Raw genomic sequence first — 6,644 nt, 5'->3', positions numbered from 1 at the left:
GTTTACAGGGGAGGACCCAGAGCAAGGCAGGGAAGGTAGGTTGGGCAGAAGTTCCTTGTCTGGCGAGAGGGGCTCATCCTTGGGAATTCAGCAGCCATGGGCCCAGACCCCTAGAGCACCGCTGCAGTGGGGTAGTGCATAGCTGTCTTCTTCAGCACAGCTGGAGAGGAATGGGCAAAGCCTGGTCTTGCTACTTTTTGTACTGGACCCCTCCACCTCTTGCCCTCCCCTGCCCCATGACAATATCCTTCCAGTGAGGCTTGGGGAGACCCTCAGTTCTCCTTCTGACACCTCTACCAACCACACCTCCAGTTGGATGCCCTGTGCTGGGGTCTCTGCTCGTTTGTTTTGGGTTGTCTCACATCCCTCCTTCACCCTTTGCCCTCTGGGTCCAGTCAGGCCCCCTGGGGAGGCCTCACCATCCCTCCAGTTCACTAGGGCTACATGCAGAAAAAGACTCATTGTGCAATCACGTTTGCAAACTCAGCTTCTGAGCAGCCTGCATCGATCAAGGGCTTAGCAGGGAAATAAATGGCCCACCTGAATCTAGATAAACAAGAAGGGTTTATTAAACGGACTGTTTACAAAACTTTGCACAAAATGGGGAAAGCACAGTGTTTCCTGTAGTTAACCACGTGCAGTATCTTGGGGGACAGGGGAAGGTTACCAGAACCCTGAAGGAGAGTCCTGGAGAGAGGCTGCCATGAGAGCTTGGGGACCCTCAGTCAAGGGACATAGCTAGCCCATGGCCTCCCCACAGGGAGAGAGCTGGTGGGTTAAATACCCCAGCTCACGCTCCTCCCTTCCTCTCATCTTCAGCCGGGGCTTCCTATTGGCTAAATCCAACTGGAAGTGGGAGGGTGAGGAAGCCCATTGGTGCACTTCACACCAGTCAGCCCTGGAGTGCACGGCAGGTAGGGAAAGGTGGAGGGTGGGTCTGTAGAGGGGCAGTTGGGAGATCGCTTGCACAGCCACCATGGCCTCCTTCATCTCTGACACCCCTGCTCTTCCTCTGTGCCCTCCCGAGTCCTACCAGGCTCTGTTTCCTGTGAACGGATCACCTACCTGTCTCACAGGCAGTTTCCCCTCTTCCTCCCCTCTTCTGCCTCGTGACTCAGGAGCCCTCTGTGCTTCTTTCCCACGTGGCCTGCCGGTAGGACCCAAGACCTTCAGCCTTTGTCACCCCTTTCCCCTGACCACATCGGGATGGAAACATCTGGCCAGCCTCAGGCCAGTCCTCTCGTGCAATAGGGACTCGGGAAGGAGCGAGCGTGAGACCTTCTTCCAGAACAAGCTGCTGCTGTGTGTGCAGTGGATTGAGCCCTGGTCAGCAATTCTTTGGCTCAGGCCTGACTGGAGGTGCTGGCTCCCACCCAGCTGAGCCACGGGGGCTTGGCCAGATGGCAGCCAGCAAAGCTGAGGCTGGTTCTGAGCCACAGGCCTCGCTTTGGAAATCAGGCAGTGAGCGGCCCGTGGAGGCTGCATACCATAGGGACCTCAGGTCAGGGGTGGCATGGCCCGGCCCCCAGCTCAGCTGTGCCTCCCTAAACCTAAGCCTCAGGTCCTCCCGAGCCTCACAGGGGCTGTGGGGCATCAGCTGGGCCTGAGGAAGGCTGTGTGGTACAGTGCGGAGCACAGGAGGCTGAGAGGCAGGAGACTGGGCTGTGTCCAGCTCTGCCCCCAACACAGCTGGTCTTGGAAAAATTTCTTCTCTCCTGGACAGAACCCTTTTCCCAAAATGAGCTCTCCCGTAGAACTCCAGTATCTAAAACTGGTTCAAACAGAAGTGCAGCCTGAGAGCCCCCTAGCCAGTCTCCTTAGCACCACTTTCTCCCCCCACCCCATCTCCAGCATCACTCCTTGGAGAATCTTTTTAAAATCTTGGGGTTGCACAGAAAATGATTTGGAAACCCTGGCCAATACACTCCCTGAGAGGTCTCAGACAGCTCTAACGCGCTGTGAAACTTTAAATACATAAAAATAGACAAGGACTTCCCTGGTGGTCCAGGGATTAAGGATCCGCCTGCCAATGCAGGGGACACAGGTTCGATCCCTGGTCCGGGAAGATCCCACATGCCGCGGAGCAACTCAGCCCGCGTGCCACAGTTACTGAGCCTACGCTCTGGAGCCTGCGAGCCACCCTACTGAAGCCCGCATGCCTAGAGCCCGTGCTCCGCGACAAGAGAAGCCACCGCAATGAGAAGCCCACGCACCACAACGAAGAGTAACCCCCGCTCTCTGTAACTAGAGAAAGGCTGCATGCAGCAACGAAGACCCAACGCAGCCAAAAATAAATAAAAACTAAATAAATAAATTTATATAAAAATAGACAAAATGTTACCATAACCTCCCATGAGCCCATCACCCAGATTCAATCATTAACAACTCATGGCCAGCCTTGTTTCGTCACTATCCCCACCTGTTTTCTCCCTTCCTGTATTACTTCAAAGCAAATCCCAGACATCATGTCATTTCACCTGTAACTATTTCATTTTGTGTCCCTAAAAGATTAGGACTCATTTTAAGTATATAACCACAGTGCCATCATTACACTTTAAAATATCTAATCAGAATTCGTATTTCCAGTTGTTTATTTATAGGGTTTTTGTTTGTTTATAGTTTGTTAGAATCAGGGTCCAAATGAGGTCCACATATTGCAGTTGGTTGATAAGTCTCTCTTTGTCTTGTTCTATGAATTGTAAGTGGCCAGTGAAAGTCAGGGTGGTCAGTTTTTGTGGGCTTCTCTGGGGGCAGTGAAGACATTCCCAGGGACCTTGAGGGAGAATCTGTTCAGTCCTGAGCCTCTAAGGGAAGAGGCGGGAGAGAGTGAAAAGGCCAGACAGAGGTTCAGTTCTGTGGTTTCCCACCAAGAAGCTGTAACTGTCTGTTTGCAGGGGGGGGGGGGGGGGCCGGTGAGGTCAACCCCCAGAAGAGGAGGTGCCTCACCAGTGATGTGAAGGACCCAGAATATGGATGCCTACAGAGTCTTCTGCCCTGGAGGCAGGAGCCTGGGGTCTAATCCACTCCTAAAACTGACCATTAACTGAAAACATTTCCTTTAGCATCTCCTGAGACACGGGACTTTGCCAGAGGCTGAGACTGTTGAGGTGAATGGGGAAAGTCTGCCCTCCAGGAACTCATAGCTCTTCAGTGAAACAGATAACATTGTATATTTAACCTCTAGACTTCAATTAGTGATCTGTAAAATGGAAATAATAGCACCTGACTTATTAGACCAGCAGGTTTCTATGAGAACCCTCTGAGTTATAAATGGGATTTTATGAATAGGAAAAAAGGGACAAACTATACCTATAAAAGAGGTGGAGGGGAGGGCGGGCAGGGTGCTAACCTGGTGGCGGGACGAGGAACATTCATGAAGACCCAGAGTCCTCTCAAGTCCTGGCTTTACCAACTACCAGCTGGGTGGCCTTAAGCAGGATGCCCCCACCATTGGTGTTACCCCAGTGTTTTCCCTGGGGCCTCAGTGTTTTGGAAATGATGGAATTCAGGAAGGGTAGAGTGGGAAACCCTTGCTCTCTGGTGATTCTCAGACAGAATAGAATGTCTGGGTTTGGATCATAGCCCCATGGAAAGCCAGGGTTTCTGCTGTCCATGGTACCAAACTCTTGTCTAGGTTTCAGTGCCCCAACCTCAGCACTGTGGGTGTGTTGAAAGAGATAATTCTATGCTGTGGAGGCTGTCTTGCACTTTGTAGGATGTGTAGTGGCATACCAGGCCTCTACCCACGAAATGTCAGTAGCTTTCCCTCAGTTGTGAAACCAAAAATGTCTCTAGTCTTTGCCAAACATCCTATGGGAGACAGAAGCGCTCCCAGCTGAGAACCACTGGTCTAGGCTAAAGGGATGCTACTTCTCTGTAAAGATATGTGAGTATGTGCTCTTCCTTTCGACTCCACACATCTGACTGATGCCTCTGATCTGTTTTCACGTCCAGAATGTTCCCAGAGTGTGAACACTTCTTATTTCAGTGCACCTTTCAAAAGTTCTTTTAGCGGGGGGAGGGAGACGCAAGAGGGAAGAGATATGGGAACATGTGTATATGTGTAGCTGATTCACTTCGTTATAAAGCAGAAACTAACACACCATTGTGGAGCAATTATACCCCAATAAAGATGTTAAAAAAAAAACAAGTTCTTTTAGGGACTTCCTGGCAGTCCAGAGGTTAAGACTTCGCCCTCCAATGCAGGGGTGTGGGTTTGATCCTTGGTCCGCGAGCTAAGATCCCACATGCCTCGGGGCCAAAAAACCAAAAAACATAAACAATATTGTAACAAATTCAATAAAGACTTTAAAAATGGTCCACATAAAAAAAATCTTTAAGAAAAAGTTATTTTAAAGACAAATAACTTCAATGGCCCTCTTGGCCACACTTAATGCATGCAAAAGTATGGTAATCGTGGCCAAGGTAAGCACATTTGCCCTTGATTGATACAGACTCAGTCTTGGGAGGAGGAGCGGGTAGGTCACCTGATGAGCCTCTGTGACCTAGCGGCCCACCTAGCAGACAGTGTCTGCGGTCAGGCTGTGTCGTGTAGCTTGCCTTTGCTCCTCCCTTTTGTCTGTCCACTGGGGAAAGACTGGTCCTAGAACGTCATATTTCTGGAGCCGGGGCCTCCTCTAGGTGATATCACAGCTCCCTGCGGGTCTAGGCTCAGGTCACCCCTCCACAGTACACTGGGAAATACCTGAACAGGAGCTGAGGTCATGGGGCTGGAATCCTGCCGTGTGACCCCGGGCAAGCTATCAACCTCTGAACTCATCCGTAAAGTGAGGCTATTAATACCTCCTCCGCAGGGTTGTTACAAGGATTAAATGAGAAAATGTTCGTGAAAGAGCTGTGTGGCAAAAACTGCCCCCCACATCCTAATTTGTACTGTTATTATCTGTTGTTCTAAACGAGGGAATGAATAGTATCACCCAGTCACTGCACCCGCATCACCTGTCCCCATCAGACCAGTCTCCTCCCCTGTTCCATACCTGTGCCTCTGGCTGTATCTCTAACAGACGCTCCTGCCTTGAAGGTCTCCTTCTCTCTTCATCTGTCCACATCCACTTCCTTCAATATCCAACTCCTGGGACTTCCCTGGCAGTCCAGTGGTTAGGACTCCAAACTTCCACTGCAGGGAGTGCGAGTTCGATCCCTGGTCCGGGAACTAAGATCCCACAAGCCTTGTGGTATGACAAGCGCTGGGTAGATCTAGGTGGATGAAGATCAGGATGATGACAATAATTTATAAGATTTTAATAATAAAAACAGCTAAGACTTTTGAAGCACTCGCTCTGCGCCAGGCACTGCACTAAGCACTTTACATGAATTAGCTCATTTACTGAGTGCCAGTAGCCTACATGGAATTGAACGTCTGCCTCTCTGCTTGCAGACCCCAGCACCATATCACTTACCTAGTAAGTGATCACTTACCTTCCAGACCCCAGCACAATATCACTCCCCCATTGGCCCCGAGCAGAATTAATATGTCTCCCTCCATGCTCACCATGCCTGGTTTATTACTGACCTAATTTCACTAGCTTTCAATTATTCATTAGAGTGGCTGTCTCCCCTTCCAGTCTGAATATCTTGAGGGCTAAGGCCGTGTTTATATTAATCTTTATTAGCTTCAGCGTCCAGTGGTGACTGGCATATAGTTGCTGCTCATTAAATGTTTGTTGGATGAAGACACAGATGAATTGAGTAATTAACACCATCTCCCACGATGTTCATGCGATTTTATAAGCTTCTCCCTCCGTGAGGCCATTTTCAGAAGCATTCTAGTGCTATCCAAGCATGATCTGCCTGCAAACTATTTGTTGCCAGTTGTAACAAGGTAGGTGCAGAAATAGAGTAAGCATGTAAAAAAATTTAAGCAATTTTAGAGTAGTTTTAGGTTCATTGGATCTAATAATTTTAAAAATTGAGCTTTTCTTTTGTATGTCTTTATTCTTTTTCTTGCTTTTGCTTGATTTAATTTTTAAGTCATGAGATCAGAAACTGTAATAGATTACAGTTACTGAGCTCTTATGTTCTGAATATTAGGCTTGTATGTCTTTATTTTTAATAATTCATTCCCACTATATTTTGCAATGGTATCATTCTGCAACAGATTAGAAATTTAAAAATCAAGAACTGGTTCTTCATCACAAGTGGTCTGAGAAATACAGTTCCAGACCATCGACCTCACTGGGATGCCCATGGTTAAGCCAATGGCAGAGGGGACATACTCAGCCCTCCCTCGCTGGGTCCCACCCATCACGACTTATTCTCATATCTGTTTCTCCTACTGTTTGGAAGGACGTGGCATTGTCTTTTAATCCTGTTTGGATTCCTCCTTATTTCTCTTTTCTTCCAAATCTGGCAGATTCAATGGATGAAAGCTGACTCCGGTCTGGGCTTGGACAGGAAAGGGAGAGGGCAAGGGAGGGGTCCGAAGAGAGTTTGGGAAGGGTCTGGCTGGGATGGAGCAGAAGGTGGTCCTGAGGAGGGTTGGAGAGGTTGCTAAGGAGACCGTCCTGAGCCATCAGGGCTGGTTGGCTGGAGCGGCTGGGGTTGATGGGGGGGAAGGGCAGCGAAGGCGCCTGAAGGTGGAAGGAAGCAATTTCAGGACAAATGAAAGGGGTCGTGGAATCCTT

Source organism: Aethalodelphis obliquidens, unplaced genomic scaffold (assembly GCF_003676395.1).
Source record: "Aethalodelphis obliquidens isolate GAN/ISIS:26980383/991018 unplaced genomic scaffold, ASM367639v1 scaffold44, whole genome shotgun sequence".
NCBI lineage: Eukaryota > Metazoa > Chordata > Mammalia > Artiodactyla > Delphinidae > Aethalodelphis > Aethalodelphis obliquidens.
The sequence above is the reverse complement of the archived record's forward strand: the minus strand, read 5'-3'. Positions refer to the sequence as shown.